At 44.5% G+C, this 23,525-nt stretch overlaps 2 long non-coding RNA genes across 2 annotated transcripts; one reads left to right on the top strand and one right to left on the bottom strand.

The window, feature by feature from the left end:
• Positions 1–4,762: 4,762 nt before the first annotated feature.
• On the top strand, positions 4,763–7,223 carry LOC146431202 (uncharacterized). The gene is made up of 4 exons (XR_014854828.1): positions 4,763–4,878; positions 5,357–5,565; positions 5,947–6,214; positions 6,671–7,223. It is a non-coding gene; the product is annotated as an uncharacterized LOC146431202 (long non-coding RNA).
• An 11,778-nt stretch (positions 7,224–19,001) lies between these two features.
• LOC146431203 (uncharacterized) lies at positions 19,002–23,465 on the bottom strand. Its single transcript, XR_014854829.1, has 3 exons — positions 23,264–23,465; positions 20,566–20,629; positions 19,002–19,220 (listed from the first exon to the last, which is right to left on the bottom strand). It is a non-coding gene; the product is annotated as an uncharacterized LOC146431203 (long non-coding RNA).
• Between the last annotated feature and the right edge of the window lie 60 nt (positions 23,466–23,525).

Below are 23,525 nucleotides of genomic sequence, written 5' to 3' on the forward strand. Positions count from 1 at the left end.
GAATATTTGCTGTTAAGACAGCACATAATAATCACCAATTTTGCCAAAAGACAGTTGGGTAGTTAATCTCCCTCATATTTATTACCTTTAGGCTTTAAGTAGATTTTAATACTTTTTTTTGTTCCTTATTTATAAGATATTTCTGGAAATGACAGCCATGTTTGTAAGTGTCTCAAAGACAATTTCTTTCCCAGTAAGGTGCCCTGGGAACAGTAAAGCAATGGCCACCCACCTGCCAGCCCCTCACCTGCTCACAGGTAGTTTATCCTGTGCAGAGCTGTGCCCTGAACACCATTGTCCTTCTCTGTAGCCACATGGAATGAACCTGACCTCTGCATGCCACCCAGGGGAGGCAGGCAGGCAACACAAGGAATCAGAGCTAGTTTTGTTATTGAAACCTTCATGATGAGGCATGCAGAGAAATAGGGAAAAGGCACATTTAATTCCCCCATTTTGTCATTTTGGAGAGCTTGTCTTTGCAATATAGCTCCTTAACGTCATCCTTGATAAAAATGTCCTTCCCTTTTTGTCCCTCTTCCCAGAAAAGCTGCCCTACAGTATCATGGGATGGCCAGATCTTGCACTGGAAACACCAAACACCCAGATTTGCAAGGAACACTGCCAGCCCTGGCTATGATTAAACCCATTAAAAATGAAGGGACTCTCTGGCCAGATCCATCTGGATGTTGAAAGAGAGAAGAATGTGATTGCCACTTCCCAGTTTCCCTTGGCACAAGGATTTTCCAATCATCCAGCACAGGCTGGAGATGGGAAATGGTGTTGGACCACCTGCGTGCTGGCTGTGCTCAGCAGGCACCACATCCCTCTGAGCATCAGCAATTCCAAACACAGCCCTGAGGTTACACAAAGCCTTTTTGATCCCACCTCAGTGACCCCAAGGCTACAAGTGCTGCCATGGGACCTTCCTCGTATTGGAAGGAGCTCCTTGTTCCCATAAATCATAGAATCATAGAATAGTTTGGGTTGGAAGGGACCTTTAGAGGTCATCTAATCCAACCCCCAAATGGAAATGTTGCAATTTGGGCATGCTACCATGCAAACTCTCCCTGGCTGTTGAATGCAATAATCACACTCTGGATAGCTATGAGTTACTGTGCAAAGGGAAAAGGTCTCTCTCAAACCCCCTCTTTGTCCTTTTACCATTTGTGTATGTGGCTGCCTAATATATATTGAATAATTTAAACAATCCACATGCCATAACATGCCCCCAAATGTTTAGCTGAATGTCCCCAAATTTGTTTTGCATGTTTATCCTTCCATTTGTTAGGAACGTAAATGTTCTTTGACTTCACCCTGCGCCTTTCAGCATTATTTTATGGAAATTCTGATTTCCTGCGCTGAAAGAAACCCTGATGATAATGAGAGGCTTGAATCATTTCAAACAAAGAAAAAGCAGATTGAGTCAATTCTTCATTTTGTTCTTAATCAAAACTAGTTGTGTGCATTTGCATCGACAATGAGCTCAGCACACAATGCTCCATATGGGCTTGGCTGCTGGCATTCAGTGAATGGCAGGAGACACTGAAAAAGCTCCCTGGTTTTAAAAGATTTAGGGATGACCTTGCAAAAGTGTCATTTGTCACTGCCTTCCTTGTCCAGAATCGCCAGGAAAATCCCTGGAAACAGGCTGTGGAATTGTAGAGCCCAGTTCTCACAGGTCAAAGCAGTGCAGCAGCACTTGCCTATGGAGAAACAGAGGGAAATGAGAGACTGGAAGCTTTTAATGGAGCCCCAAAAGATTTTTTTTTCATTATTCTTTATCTGGATATTGGTCTTCTACTTCAGCTGTTACGATTTTTTCAACACACTATTACACCAAATCTGCCATAAATATGAATACAAACAAGCCATGGTCCATTAATCCGGACACCTCTTTGCAATTCCGAAGTGTCTAAAACACTTGGAAACAACCCACAAACTTTTACTGCTCCCCAGTTCAGACCTGATCTCGCAGAACCTCCTTCACGCTAATTCCAGTTGAGTTACACCCAGGAGTATCCACATATGTGCCATTTTAGGACCAGGTCCTCATTTCTGAGCACATTAACAGCACCCAGCAGGGCTGTGGTGCACAGACATTGCAGGTCTGTTCTCCAGAGCATGAACAATTAGGAGAAATAGGGATGGAGAGTCACAGAGGCATCCCCAGTTGTGCTGTCGTGAGTGGCTGGACAAGTTCTGCTCAGGAAGGATTTATTTCCACTCATTTTGGTCTTGTGGCTGTGAGAGGCTTGCAAAACCTTTCACCTTCTCTCCCTGGAGTCATGTATATTTTATGAGAAATTTAAGAATTACCTCTTATTAAAATGGGGATAGTGTAATTACCAATAAAAAGCAGATGTTATGGCATGACTAATGCTTGAAAATGTGTATGTAGCAAGTACAACACACGAGCACATCCAGACTTTTCACTGAGATAATAAAAATTGTCTTTGTTGAAACAAACTGGCCAAGTCGCAGAGGTCTGAAGTCACAGGGAAATCATTGCAGAAAACACTGAAAGGCTCCACAAAAGGAGGTTGAGTCTGAAAACACCATTGCTGTTCACCTTGCCCATATCAATAGGTGTTTGGGAAGGTGTCCTGTTAAAGCACCAAAACTCACTGTGCTGAGAACATCCTTCCCCTCTGTGCTGTAATGAGCCATAATTAGTGAGCTCCCTGACACCTCCAGCACCTCTCAAGGGTCCACAACCCACCTGCAACAGTCAAGATCATTCCCTTGGATCACTCCCAAGGATTTTGGCAAGGCGTATCGGGAGCAATCCGCGTAGGCTGACTTTTGAAACGGGAATGTGCAAATAGCATGTAAATGGAGTTGTTCAACAAATCTGTTCAGGCAGTCCCAGGGTTCAGAAATTTCTGCTGAGCTGAAAACTTCCTCTCCCTTCCTTTCCTGAATATTTCACTTATTGCTCTCTACAAATACCTGAAGGGAGGTGGTGGTGAGGTGAGGGTTGGCCTCTTCTCCTGGGGAACTAAAGATAAGACAAAGGGAAATGGTCTCAAGTTGCACCAGGGGAGGTTCACATTGGATATTATGAAAAATTTCTTCACTGAAAGAGTGGTTAAACATTGGAAGAGGTTGCCCAGGGAAATGGTGGAGTCACCATCCCTGGAAGTGTTAAAAAAGTGAGTAAACGTGGCATTTCACAGCAGGGTTTTGTGGTTATTCAATCAAAGGCTGGACTTGATGATCTTGAAGGTCTTTTCCAACCTTAACAATTCAATAATTCTACTGCCTTTTGCCATAAAATAATCTTTAGAGATGCACTCAGTTTGCAAAAGAGCCTTTGCAGCTCAGGAGGTGTGTGGACAGCAGCATGTGGGTGTAAATTTGGGGGTACAGGAGGCTCTGTGCCTTGGCTGGGGAAGGCTTCAAGGGCAGTGGGAGCTGGAGGTGGAAGCTCAGCATGCAGGGCTGCAGGAGGGCCTGGAACACCACAGCAGCCCTGGGCTGGTACTCACCCTGCCCACTCATCTCCACATCCCAAGTCTGAGTCTGTGAGTTGTTCTCTGTCCCGAAGCCCATGTCCTGCCCAAAGCCCAGTGATTCAGGGTGCACTGGAGGCAGCAGAGACCTCCCCATTTTTTCCCTAAGTCCCTTCAGAATTCAGTCACTGTTTCCTCAGCACACAAATTCCATCTTTCGATTCAAAGGGAAAAAAGCACATCCAAATCCTCAGACTATTCTTGGCCCTGCCAGAGTGTCATCTCACCAGAGGAACCTCCAGCTCTGTGCTGGGTGTGCTGCAGGCTGGAGGGGTTTGTTCATGTGGGTTTGTACAGCATTAGCTCTGTCATTCTGTGAAATGAAACTAAGACGAGCATAAGCAGCCTTGACAGCAATTAGTTCTGGCAGAATCTTTGTGGTAATGAATTTCAATGATGCTGGGTTCTGGGTGCCTGAACACTTCATTAGCTGCTGGTATATCATACTGATGCAGCTGAGAAATCACATTATAATAAACCACTTTTTACTGCAGGCAGCAACCAGGATAATATATGGGATGAATAATAATAGTCCATTCAAAATCATTCCTGTGCTTTAGAACTCTGGAATTTCAGTAAATAGATCAAATACTATGCAGGGATGAATCTTATTCAGAATTTCTCCATTACCCAGGTATTTATGAACATTTTTTAATGTATTGTCAGAGGAGTTGCTCCACTCTATTACACTTGCCAGCTAAACTCTGAAATACATACATGTCAATGCAGTAATAAGAGAAAGCATCTATAATTTAGCAAAAAATATTTTTCTTCTAAATGGAGGAGAATACATCATAACTTTACAGTGTGAAATATCATTAAGTTTGTCTGTTTCTATATATTTACAGGATATATTCCTTTCTTTAAGTATGGAAATACATGACTTAGAAATACTTTATAAAGCAGAACTGAGGCATTTTCATGCTTTCTTTTATGTTTATAAACCAGAAATGCATTATTATAAGGGCAGATATTGGGACAGCAGCTTCTTTCCCACACCAGAGAAGAAAGAGGTAGAGGAAGGTTCTCTCTGATTTATCAGGGCTTGTCTCAGGAGCTCATTACCTCATTGGCAGGGACAGAAGCAACTGATGTTTCTGTAGAAAGAAGCCAGACCATCTGCAAGCATCCCAGTAAAGCCAGGATGCCCACAAGACCGTATGGGGAGGAGGAAAGGACAGCTCTGCCAGCAGGCAGCTGGGGTGGGTGGGGTGCTCTCCCTTTGTGATGCTCCCCCGGAATCCCATCACCATGGCAGCCAGAGATGCAGGAGGATGATGCTCTCCCTGCTGGCTTTCCCCTTCTCGGATTCTTCTTGAGTACATGGTAACTATAAAAATATCCTTTGTCTCACCCTGGTGAACAGGTGGGTGGCAATTACATTATCCAATGTGTAAATTCAGGTGCATTTGAATGATATATTTGTTAGATATCCTTAAAATGCAAAAAACCTTGGAGACACGGCTTTAGATAAGAAAAAAGCAGGAGAAGGTCAGTGTGGATGGGGGAAATAACAGAACCCGAGTACTATATAGCCAAGAAGCAGACAAATTTTCCAGTACAAAAAATATTTCTTTGTGTTTATCTACAACAGCCAGATGACCATTTTTGCAGTGAAATAGTGTCTAATAATAGCAATGATTGTGACATTAGCTTTTCAAGTAAAGACAGAGATAGAAAAAGAATTTATTTGAAACATCAAGTTAAACTCTTTTAAAGACCTGAATAGCATATGCCCATCTTAGTTGTACAGAAAACTCAAAAAGAATATGTCTGGAGGAGAGGAGGATTCTACAATATTTTTTTCAGGCTCTACCCAAATTTCAATGTTCTTCCATTTCCAGAATGCTCACAAGCACTGCTGATCTACCAAGATTTTCAGGAGACCACAAATCACCCTAAGTAGCCCAAGCCTGTGGGATTTTGTGTCTTCAGCTTCGAATCTTTCGAGGCAGCTCATGAAATCTGATGAAAGTTTAACCTCAAAGAAGATAAAAACACCGTCTCTGCCATGGATGCATTCAGTGTTGAACAGTAGCCTGTGAAATATCAGGTAGTGAAACTGGGGGCTTGTTTTTGGGCTTTGTTATTGCTGCTCTTCATCAACAGGGAGAAAACATCCAATCACATATTTTTCCTGTGTTAACTACTAAAGACTGCTTGAGAGTATGGGAACTGACCTGGCATTTAAATTTAATTGAAAACTCTACTTGAGAAAACATTTCAAGACTCAAAAAGAAAGAACTGAAAGACAATGCAAGATCCTTAGGATCCTCAGTTGTTAGCTGGCCTGATTCTCTCTCAGCAGTGGCTGAAGTGCCATGGCCTGGGTGTACAGCAGGACAGATTAACACTGGTGACTGACTTTGCTTGTGCATCCTGCCTGTTGATAGCATCATTTTATCATGTTTGATCAAATACAAATTTATTTCAGGATGAGGAGACATACCAAAACCACAGCCCTGTCATCCTGCCCAGGAGCCTTGGAAAGCATCCCTCTGACCACAGCCAGCTCTGAAGGCTTGAACAGCAGCCTTGTGCATTGCAGTGAGCAGCTGGGCTCAGACTGCCCGGCGTTTGGCCTGGAGTATCTGCCCTACTACAGAACATCCCAGACCTGTGTCTGCCCAGCCCCTCACACCCGCACAGAGGGAGAGAAAAGCTTCAATGAGGGCAAGGCTAACACTAAGCAGGATGAGAATGTGAGTTATTCAGCCACCTCCACAGGATATTTTCCACACTGCAGGACATCTGAAGAGCTTCTTGGCCAACCACTCACATACAGGTTACAGATGTGGTTAATATATGCAAAGTAGGTGAGGTGAACTCAACCTTTAATGTTTCTAAAAGGGGTAGGAAGGGAAGAAGAGAGGCAGGCACATCTTACACCAAAATTAGGCCCTTAGGAGCAAAATGATGACTTGTGCTCTGAAAACATGATGCAAGAGCAGAGCTATCTGCAAGGAATGGGTACCTGAGGCAGCCCTGGCAAGGTCCCTGTCCCTTGAAACAACCCCAGACTCCTGCTGTGTAGGACACTGGTGGCTCTGGGTGGGATCTGTCCCACTGCTGCAGGGGACTGCTGTGTCCCCAAGTGTTGTTGCCAACATCCCACCATTGGACACCTCAGCCCTTGGTCCTGCACATATGTTTTTCAGAGCATCTCACTGAGTCTGGAGTTGAGCAGGAGGACAATCTCTTCTACAAGCAAGGAAGAGCCCCTAGCCCAGCAGCTCCTGGGAGCCAGTAGCCCTGCACTCTGCCTGCCCATGGCCTCCTTCTCCAGCAGGATCCCTCCCCTGGAGCAGCCCTTTCCCTCCTGTGGCTACTTTCCTTACTACAGGACAGAGGGAGGGATTTGCACTGGCCCAGCTCAAAGAAATGGGTCCTTGACCAGGATAGAAGGTCTGGAGAGCAAAGAGGGAGGACAAAGGGGAGGATCCAATCTTTGGAATCTCCGTTCCAGCTGCTTGGTGTCCTGAGAAGAAAGCAGGGGGGCTGTGAATGCAGGCGTGAAGGAGGAACTCCTGAAACCTACAACAACATGAAAATCTGCATGAGTTTGAATAAAATAAAAATATTCACACTCGCAAACAAAGCAACAAGTGATAACCCAGACTGTGTAAATGACAGGAGAAAGAAGCAGAGCAGGAACTGGGGAAATCCAATAAATTTCTTTAGAGGTCAGGAACAGAACTGTGCTTCTCTGTGGCTAATCCCAAAAGCAAGCTGCTCACTCGAGGGATGTGCAGCCATGGGAAATGGCCAATGGAAAAAAAAAAAAGAATTATTTAAATCTAAGATGCTTGGAGGAATTAAACAGAGACATAATTTCCAGTAGGGATTGGGAAATACATTTCCTTTCCCCCTCACTACAATCCTTCCATTGTATTACTGGCATCTGTTAGACCTGGTTACTGTGCACAACAGCCATACACAGGAGAAAAAAAGCCATTTTTATTTAAATTCTTTGTCAATGTTTTTTTGAACACATTTCCATTATGTCTGTCTTCATTTCACTTGCACAGTAAGTAATGAAAATATTCTTGATTACTTTAATATGTGCAACTAGGAGCTTCTATAGATGTCGGTTTTGACACTGGAAAACTGGGAAACAGCATCCAGAAACAATTTGGCATTGGTGAATCTTGACTGATTTACACCAGATGAGGATCTGACCAAAAAAGTTCAGCTCAGTTTTTTTCTTTGCAGTTGTGAAATCTTGCAACATCCTCTCCTTACTGCCAACTATATCACCTCCCCAAGACATCACACAAGTTGATGAAACACGGCTCTTTCCCATCCCTGCATGGTGCACAGGCAATTTCTGCTCAAAATACATGAGTTTACTCCAACCACTCAGTAAATCTTCGAGTGGTTGTGTGATGGTTACACACTAGTATGACAGTGTATTGACAGGCTGTGTCTAAATGTACCAGGGTTATCTATCTTAAGGATTGAAGAAGAAAAACACATCACATTTCACTATTTCACATCTCCATAGGTAGATCAGTTTTCCCTGTGGTGACACTGGGATCAGGAATGCTACAGTCATGCAAGGCGCATGATGGTTTTAATGACAATTTCTGCTCATACTGTACTTTGGTGTTTTTTGACCAGTTGGGAAGGGATTTTGGTTGGATGCTGGAAACCAGCAGAGCTCCCAGACAGGAGCTTTGATCCCAGTCTTTCTTCCAGGCACTGCTCAGGATGAAGTGGTGCCTCACCCCCAGGTTTTGAGAAAATGTTAAAAAACCTGGGGTCAGCCAGACTGGTGAAAATTCATCCCAATGCCCTCACACAGCTGCCCCAGCTAGAAACAGAAATGCAACTAGACCAACCAGCCCACCTTCTGCATCCCTGCATTCCCAGGGGCATGTCAGTACCATCCTGCCACTTTCCCACTGAAAAACAAGATAAATCAGCTTCCAGATGAACTAAGTCAGACTGCATGAAACAGCTTCTGGTTTTAAGCACAAAGAAGGCTGACATCTTGGGTACGTTGAAAGAAAGCCATGCAAAATAGAGTGAGATTATCCAAACTCAAGGGATCAGGCAGAGGAGGGAAGGAATTCTGTCTGAAAAGCAGGTGTGGATTGTTCTGAGAATATTAAATTCAGCATTTCCATAAATTTGGCACATTAAAATACTTTGAACTATGTTGTATCAAATCCACAAATCTGCCTGATTTTTACTAGATAGAAATTAGCTGCTTTCTATTGGCTGTACTTGATAATTTATGGGAACAGTGAATATCAGAAATCAAGGATTTGAGAGATGAGAATATTACAAGCTTTATGCTTATGGATCAGAGAAGCCTAATTTTAATCAAAAGCTGGCAAATATCATATGTTGCCATCTTGAAATCGGAGCTGAGCAAGACTCATGATTCTAATGTATTTTCCATACAGTTTTGCTCAGAGGTAAAAAGAAAAGGATGGAGGGCAGTGTTGGAAGCTTCTGTGTTTCTCTCTAAGGTTTATCCAACTTTATTACTTTTCCACATAGTTAACATCCTGTACACAGGCAGCAAATGATTTTTCTCGAACTGCTCCCTGGATCAGATTCCTGCCTTAGTGAGGACATCATGTGCCTTCACCCCAAGAATGGTCCTAACTCAGTTTGGTTCATCCTTGTGTACTGATAATGTATTTCCTTTCATCTCTCTATTTGAAAAATTCATAATTATTGCCCTAAAGCTTCAGAACTTCAACACTAGCAGTCCTCTGGAGTTTAAAAAACAATCTGCAATTACTTTGATGCCTGCTGTGTAGTCTTCATTGATCCCGTCTAAGCTTTTAATCTCATGAATTCACAAAGTTAATTCATAAAACAAACCAAACAAACCATGGCAAAATATGCCCTTTAATAACAAAAGTGGTGATGATCATAGATGTCTTTGGGGATTTCTGACAATGCAGGTTCTTCTTTCTCAACAGTTGATGTCAGATTTCATTTGGACAGGGGGGGAAAAGACTTAGCCACAATATTTTTTAATCTGTGTGTCCCTTGGGAAAAACCTACTTCAAAGTCAATTGAAAGATTTGCAGAGACATGGCAGGGCATGGAATTTGTCTCTGAAATCAGGTACAAGAGGCTTTCTTAGCAAAACACTGCAGGACTTAAGATCTGGACCCAAAGATTCCTAAAATCAATAAGAGAACTCCTTTAGCCTCAGCGAGGTGGAGCTTGGACCTCCAGTCTTCCCACGTGGAACAGAGCAGCACATTCCTTATATAAACCTGAACCCCACTAAATGCTGTTTTAGGGAGAAAATTAGCTCCCCAACATGTAAATGTATTGGTGTGCACCCTGCCCCAAGGACTGGGGTTAGCTGGGCTCTCTTTTCTCTTCCAAATCTGGACTCTGTCAATGTATATGACTGAATAACTTTATTTCGAACTCTGTTAAAAAGAAGCTTTTGACAAGTAGCATTTATCACAGAAGAGCAGAACTCAGCATGAAGTAAAGAAGCTTAAACAGGTCCCTGCCCAGCAACGTGATGGGAAGGAATGGAAATGAGTCATTAATAGGAGACAACTTGGCTTCCTTCCAGAATTGTATTTACAGTGAATGACCAGAGAATACCTTAAATATACACCTCCATGTGAACACCAGAACATGCACATCCCTGGCTAAGCCCAGGGATGGGGGAACAGCACAGCTCTCCTGCTGGGACAGCCTAATCTAGCATTCAGTGTTTGCCAATGCAATTTAGGAACCACATCAGAGATGAGGGACTGCGTTCTGCAGAGCAGGGATGGGTTGAAGGCAGTGCCTGAGGGCTGTGCTGAATGCTAACCATCAGCAGGAGCACATGGAAACATGCAGCAATGAAGAAGCAAGGGATGCAAGGCTCGGTTATCCGCAGGGAAGCTGATGCAACATGAGGGGAAGCAGCTGTGCCTCTGTCACACCTGGAGCCTGGAATGGATTCCATCAGTCTGTCCTGACTCACAGACGTGTTTCTGTATCTACCTACAGCTATATCCTAATTCTCACCAGAATGAACGTGTTTGGACCCCAGGTGAGGTACCTGCCCAGAGGTTCCCCAGAACATGAAAAGGTGGGCTGGGGTGAAGGCACAGCCTGGCCCTGTCTGCAGTCCTTGCTCAGTTAATGAGGCAGGTGGGAAGGGATGATGAAAAAGCAAAAAGCCTGCTGACCTACATAATCCCCCATAAATCTATCTGTCCCTACCCCAGTGCTACCAGTTCCCATTAACTCCTCCCAGGTTCCTGGGGGCAATTTTGGCTTTCCAAGGAACACCAGTTGATGGGATCTGCAGGTGTGGGCAAGGCAGAAATGCCAGCACCTGATCCAAATTATGTAGTCCTTGACTTCTGCAGCAGTCATTAGAGTCTCACATGTGGAAAAATGCATGTGCTATGTATTTTAGTTTGCAGCCTTTTGTCAAGGCTGGTGTCCTTGGGCTAATTTCTGCTGCTGGTAAATAGAAACAGAGAAATGCATCCCCAGGGATGGCTGAACATCAGGATCACCTGAGCTGTGGACTCCTCCAAATTCATGTTTGAAATATATCCACTGTGCAGGGGAATGACTGTGCTCTGCTTTTCTGAGCACCTACCCTTGTGCACAAGGAAGAACTTCTGTACTGAGGACAACTGAGCACTGGGACATGCTGCCCAGAGGGGCTCTGGAGTCTCCTTCCCTGGAGATATCAAAAGCCACCTGGACACAATCCTGAGTAATGCAGTCTAGGGGATCCTGCTTGAGCAAGGAGGTTGGAGAAGATGAGTTCCAGGGGTTCCTGCCAACCTGAACCATTCCCTGACTCCTGTGCATTAGTTCCTGCATGGGGCACAGCCACCTCCCTGGCCAGTGCCTGTAGTCTGGGGGGAATCTGGGGGGAAACCTTCTCATGTTATTAGCTCAGAAAAGATATTGCCAAAGCCTAGAGGTCGCACACAGCTGCTTCCATTGCAAGTACACCGAGGAGCAAGCACACTCTGTGGTTGGCCTGTACTGAGCAAAATTACCAAAGGCAAGGAGATAAATTGGAAATTCTTGCAGGAGAAAGACCTGAAGGAAACTGGCAATACCAGCAATGCAAAGGGAGTGTGGTGGAGAGTGAGGAGTTAAGCTTGTCTGGCTGACCAGAGCTGTGAAAATAGACACCAACCTGCCTGGGAGGAGGCAGTGAACTCTTTCCCACTCCAAAGCTCTGCAATGGCTGAGACATCAAAACCCCAACACAATATAAACCTAACAATAGGGTCTGACAGCTGCAGAGTGTTTGAACAACGCCTCAGATGGGGAAGTTTGTGAAATCCTCTACATCCCACCGGAGCATGGGAGTTGCAGCTTTTCCTGGTTTCTCTGGCTGTATTTTCCCTTAAACCAGAGATTGTGCCCCTGGTCCCACCACATGCTTTCGGGGACCCAACTCACACCCACAGCCACCACACTGGATTTACTCCCTAAATACATCTCTGGCAGCAGAGTGCTGATCACTTCCTTTGAAGAGCTCACTCTCTCATGGCATCCTCAGGAATGGGGGCTCTGGGATGATGTGAGGGGGTCTCTCTCCAAGCAGCTGCCCCGTTAGCACCTGAGGATGGCTAATAATAATGATTAATGAATCTTAATCTTCCTGTCGCAATTCCCTTTCATTAATATTTATATCTGGCAGATGTACCCCCAAGGGAGAACTTGAGCTGCTAAGTATTAGCATGCTATGTACAGCTTGTATTTTCTCCAGAAACTTTGAGGACATTCTTTGAAAGAGAATATTATGTGCAGTTTTATTTTCAATTGTTAATGCTGTCACGTGTCAGCAGAGAGAAGAATGTTTATTTTAGGCCTCCTTATCTGATGAAGTAAAGAAACTCCCTTAGATATCAGCATTTTCATGAAAAAAAGGGATCTGATGTAAAGGAATGGTTACACACTTAAACAACTGGCATTATCACAGAGGTCAAGCTCAGCCATGGATACACCACTAAGCCTCCTAATTACAACAGGGTATAATTTAAGGCATCTTTAGCTGTCAGTGGTTTAAACGTGTGCCATTTTTCAGTTAGATGTATGTGTTCAGCTGCTAAAAAAAGCCTTGTGAAGCACTTTTGGAAGCATAAACATTTAATTAAATGATCTAGTTGAGTCCTCATAATCGGGCTGAAGTCTGTTTATAACTAATTCATGAAACAGCATAATTAGCCAAATGATTAATTGGTAATTGCTCTATGAAAACAAATTAATCACTGTGTTTCCCAAATCAAGATCCTCTCTGTACACCACTGCAAACCATTTGGCTCTGGTCTGGGACTGTTTTGATTTATTCCTAGTTATCCATCTAGGTCCTGACTATTAAATTTGGAGGAATCTCCTCCTGGCTCTTAGCAATGCATTGTCAGCTGCAGCAACAGGCAGCATCAAAAACATTTTCCATTTTCTTAACATTTTATTACCCTCCCCAGACATGCCTGAACCATGGCTGGCTGGATATGACTTCTTTGATGGTGCTCTCATTTGAAAGTAGGAAGGAGAATCTTGCAATTACATTCATATAAAGTCTAAGAAAATGAGCAGCTGAGGATGTGAAATACAGCCAGCCTTTGTGTCTGAAACACTCCTCAGCCCACAGGGCCTTCAACCTTAAAGTTTCCAAAATGAGTTGTTAAGCCGTGTGGGCACAGGGAGAGCACGAACAGGTTGCATTAAAAAAAAAAAAAAAAAAGCTGCTTGCACAGTTGTGAGTTTTCTTCAGGAAGTGATGGGGATGCCCTAGCCTTTGGGAAATGTGGCTCAGCATGTCCAGCTAGGGGAGGAACACCTGAGCTCATCCTTTAGAAGAGTCTGAGGACAGCAATGGGGAAGCAAAGGAGCTTCACAGTCAAACCAGCCTCAAAATGGAATCACAGATAATATAGGTCAGAAAAGCCCTCTGAGGTCATCGAGTCCAGGCATTAACCCAGCACTGCCAACTCCATCACTAACCCATGTCTCTAATGCCACATCTACAAGTCTTTTAAATCCCTACAGGGATGATGACTCCAGCACTTCCCTGGGAAGCCTATTCCAATGCTTGACAACTCTTCTGGTGAAGAAATTTTCCCTAACAGCCAACCTAAACCTCCCCTGTGCAGCCTGGGGCTGTTTCCTCTTGTCTTAGAACATTACAAAAACGGAAAAATAAATCTTCAAATGGCTGTTGGACAATTTTGTCTTTGCTTGTTCTCAGAAAGAGAAGGAAAATCTGAAATGCTTCAAGAGAAAGTACACCAGCAGAAAGGGGATGTGAGCTCTCGGGGAGGATGCTGGTGCTCTGGAGGAGAAGGAGCATCAGTAGGGAGCACAAAGATCCTGAAAGTCACCAAAACTGAAGGTTGTTCAGAATTTCCTGAGGAAAGATTTCAAAGGATATGCTGAAACAAGCAGGGCAGGCAGATGGGGTGTAAAACCACCCAGGGGAGGTGGTTGGATCTCATGACTCGAGTGCAATGGAGATGTATCCTGCTGGTGCCACACTGAGCTGGCAGCCCCTGCAAAGCACTGTGCTGACTTCAGATGTTCAGCCAAGATTAACCACAAAGCCCCCTGCTGTCTGATGGGCCATTTGCCAAACAGATCCTGATTAACCAAAATCAGATCTACCTGAAGCCCCTGGACAACAAGTCAGATTTCTAGACTCAGTTTGTTCCAGCTTTTGCGAAACCATGGAGTGAAGCTGATTCCTGTAGCAGTCAGAAATTGGGTATGGTGCTGACTTTGGGGGATGACTCCATGATAGTGCTTACCAAGTAATTTTTATTTGCAAGGAAGCTGACATTACTAGGTGACACTGAAGCCATCAGCTTCTTCATGCTCTAAGTATGATTCCCAGCAGTTTTAATATTTTAGCAGAGTAAGTAGCTTCAGTGAAGTGCTAGAAATCAGGGTTGAGCTTGGTTTTCAGCTCGGGTGCCCCAGGGATTCTGTGCCGATTGCCAGACTGCTTCCTGGATGAGAGCGTAACTCGGACGTCAAAGGTTTTTTTACCCTTTGCATTCAGCTTTATGCATCCAAAGCTGCTCCTAATGGGGTGCAGATGTTCCTCAGACTGAGTTATCACACAAAGTGGGCAGCGGAAGAAACTACTGGAAACTTCAGAGGAAGCGAAGGGAAATCGCGGCACTTGTGAATCACCAGCAGTGAAAGAGTTGGGAAAAAACCACAAATAACCTTTTTTGTTTTTTCACTAATCATTGCTGCTGTCTCATGAGGGAAAGCGAGGACAGAGACAAGGATGATGCTTCCTATGGACAACTGAGGAACTCTGAAAGTTAGTAAGACATAAAAACTCACAGAAGGAAAAGAAAAGGAGACAACAGAAGCTGCAGGTCTGCGCTGGGGTGAGCTGCAGTGGGAGCAGCAGCTTGGGAAGCTCAATCCTGGCCCCAGTGCTGCTAATTGCATTAATTGCACTAACTGTGAGACTTTGGGGACAGCAGCAAACAGGCACAGCACTACCTGCTGCAGCTCTTTCCCTCTGGGCTCGCTGGGATCTGCTGATGAAGCTGGGATACCTGAGAAGGGACAAGGATGTAGTCACAGCACACCCAGGCACGGTGCCTACAGCTTCCAGATTTGGGTCACACTGACTAAAGGAAACTCCATGCAGCAGCAAGCAGCTGTGGGGTAATAAAACAAGCTGAAAGTTTCTGCTTGTCTTCATGCACAGCAGGTCTGGACTAGTTTTATTTATATGATTTTTCCACTGAGCAGCAGCGGCAAAGGATGGAATGGAATGATCTTGGAATAATTTGGGAACGAGTCTTCTGACGCTTCTTCTAAGTCCCTCACTGAGAACATATTTCTCCCTCCTGTCTTTCTTTTCTGCATTTTTACAAGCAAAACACTGTGGTTTGAGAGGCAGGGCTGATACCACATGTCCTGTTGAGGGGGATGCTGAGGCTGGAAACAAGAGCTTTCTGCCTCCTCCCTGCACAGTCCCAGCCTGCCCTTGGGAGAACACTCACTCTCCAATGCCTATTCCTCACCACATCCTCATGCAGCAGTAGTAATAAAAATTCAATCAGCTTTGGACTGACTCCTCTGATATTACTCCCCCTGATAGGGATAGGCAGAAAGCTGGAAAAATCATGCTGAAACTATTATTTTAAAAATACATCAAAAATAAAAACAAACCCGGAAAACCTGAGCAGGTAAAAACATTCCATCTGTAAAAATGTCACAGTCACAACTTGAAAGGTCACCATTATCTTTGGCCCATTCAGACCAGTCTGTTGGCTGCATCTGTTAGCTGGCACCTGTGAGTATCCACTGAATGGAAAATAATTGCATGGGTGATGAGCCAAATGCTGAAAATCACGGTCCTCAAGGTGGTCTGGAGGCGTGGGAGAGCTGCAGCCGCCTTTGCTAGAGAGGCAGAATTAGAGGAAACCCAAGAGCAACCAGGAGCAAAACCACGGGAGGAATTTTAAGGGAAGAAAATAGCTTTTTAAACCATTGTGTAGCTGATGATGAGGAAGGCATATGCACCTAATGCTGAAATGAAATGGATTTAAAAGCCATTGTGAAAAAATGTCAGCTGCTGAGTTCTGTAAAAGCTCCTCAGGATGTGTCATGGCTGGAGAGGGCTCACAGTCCCCACCATCACGTGCCACCTGCATCCATGTCCTCACCCCTTCCCCATCCTCGTGTCCCCTGCAAGCACCACGGTGAAACCTGTGTCATGCTCCTCTGAATTAGAGAAAATCAAAGGAAAGGGCAGAAAGCAGCATTTGGTAGTTGCAGCACAACCTGATTCTATTATTATTTAGGGCAAGAAGCTGCCTTTGAAAACAGAAGATGAAGTTTTGAGTCATACCAAAGGAGTGAATGACTGACTCCTGAGATGTGATGCTGCAGGAGAGCTCCAGCTCTCAGCCCCAAAGGTAGGACTGACACAGCCTGACTGTGCCTGGACCATTCCTCAGGAGAAAATGAACATATTCAGCTTGGTAAAACAGATAGCAGCTTGTGTTTTCAAGTGCTGAGAAGAGACAAAAATCCTTAAGACTGTGATAAAAGACTATTTTTATACTTCATCACTGCAGGGAGGCCAAGTCGTGGTTTCCTCATCATCGGGTTAAAAAGAAACAGGGATATACATCCTTCCCCCACAGCAAGGAAAATACAGATTGTGCAAAGCTCATTGATCCTTCCTGCTCTGCTCCAAGCAATTAGCCCACTAAATTCCTTTCTCTGGGTTTTCCCCCTTCAAACACACCAGTCTGGGGACATCCAGGGTGTGCTGACACCCAGCAAGAACTGCAAGATCCTGCCATGCTCTGTATCCAAACTGACAGTGTTTTTTCCAAGGTACCAAATCAAGGCATCTGGGTGGGATGTGCCAGCAGGACCCAGGTTTTCTCTGTCATATTAAATTGAAGCCTTCAGATGCAGTTGTAGCGTTCATGTCTGTGCAGAGCCTGAACTGACATCCTAACAGGAAAATCCTTTTCCATCCCTGCATGATGGGGTTTTCCTGCTGTGCAGAGTCCATCTCGGCGCTGGCGTGTGCAGGTTAACAGCACCCTCTGCAGCCACCCTGGCTGCCACAGCTGCCAGAAGCCAGCCTGGGAGCAGCATTTTAATCCATCTTCCCCTGGAAATGGAGACCGGGAATTCTCATCAAATTAAGATAAACTTGCAGTTGTGATATCAGCTTAATGTGAAGCCCATCAGATATGCTTAAGCAAAGTTAGCTGCGGCAGTGGGAGCTTTAAAGATCCAGGGAAACTCTAATGTGTTTAATTTCTTGTCATAGTGCCTGCTTGGAAACCAAATTATAAAAGTATTCCAGTTAACCACTAGCTAGTAAAGTGTTATTTTGCAGGATATGGGGAATATGTTATCCAAAAACAAAGAATAAAATTTATCCATGTGGTGCAATTTAGCATTCAAGCAATTTTATATAATTGTATGGAGCTGGAAATATCTTTAGCTGCTAAAAAGAGAATGATGCTTAGCTGAATGATGAAACCAATAATTTCTCTTTCCCGCTGCCTCAGGAGGGCTATGTGTGTTTCTGATAGAGGCAGATGTACCGAAGAGGGGGTAAAGCAGAGATCTGGAGGGAGGGCAGTCAGGGAAACTGCTCTACACACCTCGTCAGGAGGCATTGCTAGGATGGGAAGTTTATCCTGTTTCCTTTTGGTGGCACTGTCGGCCCAAATATCAGCTCCAGGTCCTGGGGGTCTGGCGTTCTCCAGGTACCAAAATCCCACTCTTAGCGCTGTGAGAAATGTATTGCAGCAAATAATTTCTGTTGCTTTCAGAAGTTTTGGAGGAAAGGTGTTGATATTTGCAGAGAGGTAATTACACAGCATTGTATCTGGGACAACTATCAGGCTGGACGTGAAGTTTTTGTGCATAAGCTCTTTTTGGTGGTGATCACACTGATGGTGTCTCTGGAATGGCAGCAAGGATGCACAGGAATGAGCCACTGGCAAAAATAATACATTTTGAAGAATAAACACGTTTATCCAGAAGGTGGGCAACTCTTAATGTGCACTGAGGGGGATGCACAACCCCTCAGTGAGCTCCAGGGCAGGTCACACACAAGTCCAAGGGGAAGGAGGCACAAGCAGGCATTTGTTCTTGAGGCATTCCTCATCTCCAGTAATTCCTGGAACCAAAATGCAAAAGGACACATTCAGCCCCAGCTGAAGGTGCAGCATTTTTCCCTGCCTTACTGGACATGGAGGAGCCTCCAGAAGGACCTTCCTGGAGTCCTGTTTATAATGATTGATTTTTCCTATCCAAGATTTTTCTTGATTTCATCCTGCTGATTTTTCCTATCCAAATCTTCCCAGCTTGATGCTGTCTTGATTTTTCCTTTCACTACAATGATGCTGCAAGACCTTCCAGGAAGGATGAACACAAATTCTTCCTGTAGACTCCACAGTGAATTACTGGAGCTTAAACAGGACATTGTGAGCAGGGAATCAGTGAGACTGAACACAAACAAAGGATGCTCCTCCATTAACACAAATGAGAAACTGTCTCACTGTGCCTGTTCAATCAAAGTATTGCCCACAAAGCAGTGGTGGTTGCTTCTCTCATGTAAATTTTCCTGCAGCCTTCAAGCACCATGGCTGGTATTTGCAACGTTGAAATCTCCATTTAACTCTGTTGTTTGCTATTCCTCTTCCTGGTGTTATTGACTGAAGAGATGTTTCTATGCAAATAGGGTGCTCACCCTGTAAAATTAGCCTACTCCTCTTTCCCCCGTGAAGAGTTTCTACCCCAGCCTGGCCTGGCAACCTAACAAAATCCCTTTCTTGCAATGGAATAATAGTAAAAAAGGTGGAAGGCTATTTGGAGGGATAAACACAGAGGAAACTTTTTAACTGGATATGATCATAAACATCCCCCCATCCATAATTTAAATTTAATTTTAGAACTTAATACTGTAATTACTCATAATTACTGAGATTTTCAAGGCAATTTAAAAAAGCCAAGGTCCAAATTGTAATTTATTTTTCCAGAGAGTAAGACATCTAGTTTCCACAAGCTGAAAAGAAAGGTTAACTCAAATTTACAATTGTCAGTGGAGTTTGTATGTGGTACTGTGTATTCACCTGCTGGTATTTAGCAAATGCACATTGGCAGAAGGGGTCTGATCACATGAAGCTGGAGCTGAAATTGAATTCATGTCACCTCGGGAGTCTCTGTCTGGTGTCTGACTTGACACAAGTCCTGAAAGACAAGAATGGGGATTATTTTACTTAAATGTGGATGTCTGCAGTGGGAATGTGTACATCTGACCTTAGGTTCCCACTGGATCATGAGCCACAGCTAATATTGGATATCCAAGAGGACTGCCATGACCAGCTCTGGCAGAGAACTGAGAAGGGAAATGTAAAGCTCAAAGGGACAAATCCTTTCCCAAGAACATTTCTCCTGGCCACCAGCCCTTCTCCTGGGACCTTTTAATTCTTTACTGTAAGGTTACAACAGGTTGCCCAGAGAAGCTGGTGCTCAGCCAGGCTGGGATCTGGGGGATAGGTCAGATATGTTAGACAGATGAGATGCTTGGTGCTCTGGGCAGTCAGTCCCAGGAGCTCTGAGCAGCACCATGGAACTACATCAGATGGGTCTTGCCTGTAGGTGTGGAGATAAATCTTCTCATGGCACATCAGCTACTTCAGGCATTTCTCACAAGTGTTCCACATATGAAAATGATGATAGATAGATAGATATGGTATAGATATAGAAGATATAGATATGGATGATGAAAAGACCAGAGGATTCCTTTCCCTGCCTAATTCTTCCTGGAATGCTTCTCCTTCAGTAAACCCTACCCAGGTCCTGGGCAAGGAAGGGCAGAGAAGAGCTTTGCAGCTGTTCATAGTGGGGCCCTCCATGCCTGTTTCTGCTGTGTTTGTAGCCCCTAATTCATCTTCCATGCACATTCCTGCGGAGCAAGCACTCATATTTTGCTGCCTACAGAAACAGGCTTGTTTGGGATCTCCTGGAGGGGAAAACTATTTCTGCTATGTGCCCCCTGACATGTCTTCCCACAGCCTGGATTTGTCTGGTTGCTGTTGCCATGAAGTTGTCTTCCTATCATCACTTACACATTGCTCCAGGCTGTTTGTACATTGCTTTTTAATTTACTGGGCTCTGCTCATGCTACTCACCCCTCAAAGAGACACCAAGCATGAGACCCTGATATCAGTGACTGGCTGCAGCAGTGAGGTTTAATGTCATTTTACTTGTATCTTGTCCAGCAGCTTAATCCATTATCTGTTACTAACAGGTTAATATCTTAAAGGAATTTAAAGGGAACATTTAAATGGAATTTAAAAGCAAATTTAAAGTGAAATGCCTCCTACCCCAGAAATCGTTTACAGATGGATAAGAAATTAATAACTCCTTTCTGTCTCTAACATACTCTATCCCTGCTGAGTTGATTCTTTAATTCCCAGAGCAGTTAAGCGTGAATCTACCATGAGTTCCTGAGTCTGCTCCAGTTCCTTCACTGCAATTCTCTACCAGAGAAAATACACAGCTCTGGGTAAGACAGTGGGAAATTTCTTACCTTTTATCAGTAACATTATGAACCTGCTCTGGAAAGGATGTAAACTGGTCAAAAGAGTGTGGTACTGTAAAAAAAAAGGGTTTGTGCTAGAGGAGGAGGCAGAATCCAGAGTGTTCAAGATGACACAATCTCCCTGTTCCCCCTCTTGGCAGGAGGAAGAGAATTCCTCATCCCTAATCGAAACCACACTTATCTCCTTCTGACCAGCACTTGTGAGTGGCTACAAGCCCAGGATGGGACTCAGAGCAGCAGAAAGGATGGATCCCTTCCCAGTTTTCTATACATCACTACTGCCTGTTACCAGTAAAAGGAGATGTCCTGCCAACTGGGAGATGGAGATATGTACACAGATCTCAACAAACAGTTCTGTATTTGACACTGTCAGGTGAAGGTAACAGCCCTGAGCCTCTCAGCCTACAGGCAGGATGTGGCAGAATTCTGAAAAGTATTTCTGAGTGCAAAGATGCTCCTGCCAGTGCCACTGCCCAAAATTAGCTTTGCTTTAGTGGTCCCAGCTCAGTCCAGTATAACAGCAGTTTGGCAAAATCATGGAATCATAGAATCCTGGAATGGTTTGGGTTGGATGGGATATTAAAGCTCATCCAGTTCCAGCCTGCCTGCCATGGGCAGGGACACCTTCCACTCTGCCAGGCTGCTCAGAGTAGCAGGAGGAGGAGCAGCAGCAGCCCAGGTTCAGCTGTGCATGACCAGAGGTGCTTCAGCCTGGCTGGGAGTGACTCACCTGCTCCCCATCCACAGCTGGCACTAAGGACAAACTCTCTTTTGGAGGGGAGCCACCACACTTCAGGGGCAAACACCCTCACAAACCACAGAGGAGCAGGGCTGAGCAAACACTGACTGACCAAGCTCACACACAGGTCTTTGCCCAGGATCATCCACAGGTTTGTGGGCACTGCCATCAGCAAGAGCCACAAGTGTCCTGCACCCTGGGTGGGTCCACAGGCACAGCTGCAAGGGCATCTCTGCTCAGCTTGGTCCATCCCATCCTCCCGGCTTCCCTCCCCTAGGCTAGGAGTTGTTATACTAACCTCTCCATGATGTGTGGTTTCAGCTCCAGGTTCAGCATTGCACAAAGACCATGTCCAGTATTCTCCCTGAGTTAGCAGATGTTCTGAATTTGGCATAGAAATGTGTTACTCACAGTTAAAGAGAATTCATATGATTAATGATTAATGCTGCTATCTGAATAATTACCTCATTCAGCCAGCTTTTCTTCTGGCTTTGCAAGAAAACATGCATGAAAAATGAGGACAATGCCCTTTTTCTGTGTTAGTGTATATGTGGAGTAACATGTTTTCTAGAAAGAAGAAGACAAATTTGAGAAAACAAATAACTGACAAGTTTCCACAGTGGTTGTGCACACATGTGCTCTCCAGCATTTATCCAGGACCACAGTCCCCCACAAAACCCATTAGAGACCTGGTGCTTGAGGAAAAACTTCCTCATGGAGAATGAGCATTGTTATATGCATTGAAAAATCTAAAGTTTCAGGTGTAGATTATCTGAGCTGATAACCATGCACACAATATTAAATTTCTATAAGCAATTTCTAGACAAAAGCCCCCTTCAGCAAACTCAGTGATTAGGTTTCCTGTGTATATGTGCATGGACATAAGGGAACATTGTTTTAAGGTCTTTTTGTGGAATATATTAATTCATCAATAGAAATAAAAATACCAATTTTTTAAGAAAAAAGTTTAAATATTTATACTTTCGGTCAGTATTTTGTCATTCAGGAATTCTTGCTCATGAACTTCCAACATTTTCTATAGTTACCAGAACACGTAGACAAAATACATTTCAAGAAAATCCAGTCTTGCATTTCAGGAAGGCAATGTAGCAAACCTGATGTCAATCTTTTCCAAAAGCCTCCAAAACTGACCCAAGGAACTGTCATCTGCAAAAATCCAGCCTCGAGAGAATAAAATCACTTTGGGCTGTAGCATAAATCTCAGCCAGATGTATATGCACAATGGCCAAGGACCAAGACACTTTTTCAGAGCAGATGTGCCCCTGAAGTCCAGGAGGACATTTCAGATGGAGTTGGTGAGCACAAGGAGAGCTGGTTGAAGATCATGGGGATGTCCTGCACTGAGTGGCCAGGTGCTGTTCAGGTGTAAGACATCAGATGTACAATTTGAAAGTGCCACACAGGAGGCACAACAGCCAGGTTGTGCTCAAGATCAGGTAGTCACCATCCAAGAAAGAGAGCCCAATCTTCAGTGCCAATCAGAAAGGTATGTTAGGAATTCCCAGAAAAGGGTTTAAGATCAAAACAGAAACTATCTTTTTTTTTGCTGAGTGGCTCTTTCCTATCACTCGTGGTTCTGGCTGCACAGTTCAAAGACTTCAAACAAAAATTATTTAGGAGGGTGAAAATGAGCATCTTGCATGAAAGGGGAATAAACCAGACCTGGAATCTTGACTCTGGGAAAGACAGAACTGAGGAGAAGTATGCAATAGATGTATAAGAAAATTGTGACTACTATGTAGAAGAAATGGTGTAGGTGCTAATTGTTCATTACTTGCCAAAATACAGAATTTGGGGTTATCTCCTGGAAAGATAATACAGAAACTGGGGGTATCTCCTGAAACGATGAGACTGTGATTTCGGTGAAGGGAACAGAGATGTTTCTCAATTGACTAAGGGTGTAATACTCTTTATCTCTGTACTTACATCTTCAATTTGCAAGTGTACAGGATCCTCCCCAACTCCCTATTTTTGCCCCCTTCCCGCCGAGCCCCCTCCGGCTGCCCAAGGAGGGATGCTGCTCCTGCCGCTCCGCAGCCCCGGGGCGATGCGCAGCCCTCTCTGCCCGCATCCCCCGACGGACGAACACCCCCGGCTGTCACCCCCGCCCTGCCCGCGACCCTGCCCGCCCCTCCGGGCGGTGTCTCCGCTCCAGCCCCTCCTGCGCGCCGCCTTTAAGCTGCGGTGC

The sequence above is a fragment of the Lichenostomus cassidix genome, chromosome 13 (assembly GCF_008360975.1).
Source record: "Lichenostomus cassidix isolate B80296 chromosome 13, HeHo_3.0, whole genome shotgun sequence".
NCBI lineage: Eukaryota > Metazoa > Chordata > Aves > Passeriformes > Meliphagidae > Lichenostomus > Lichenostomus cassidix.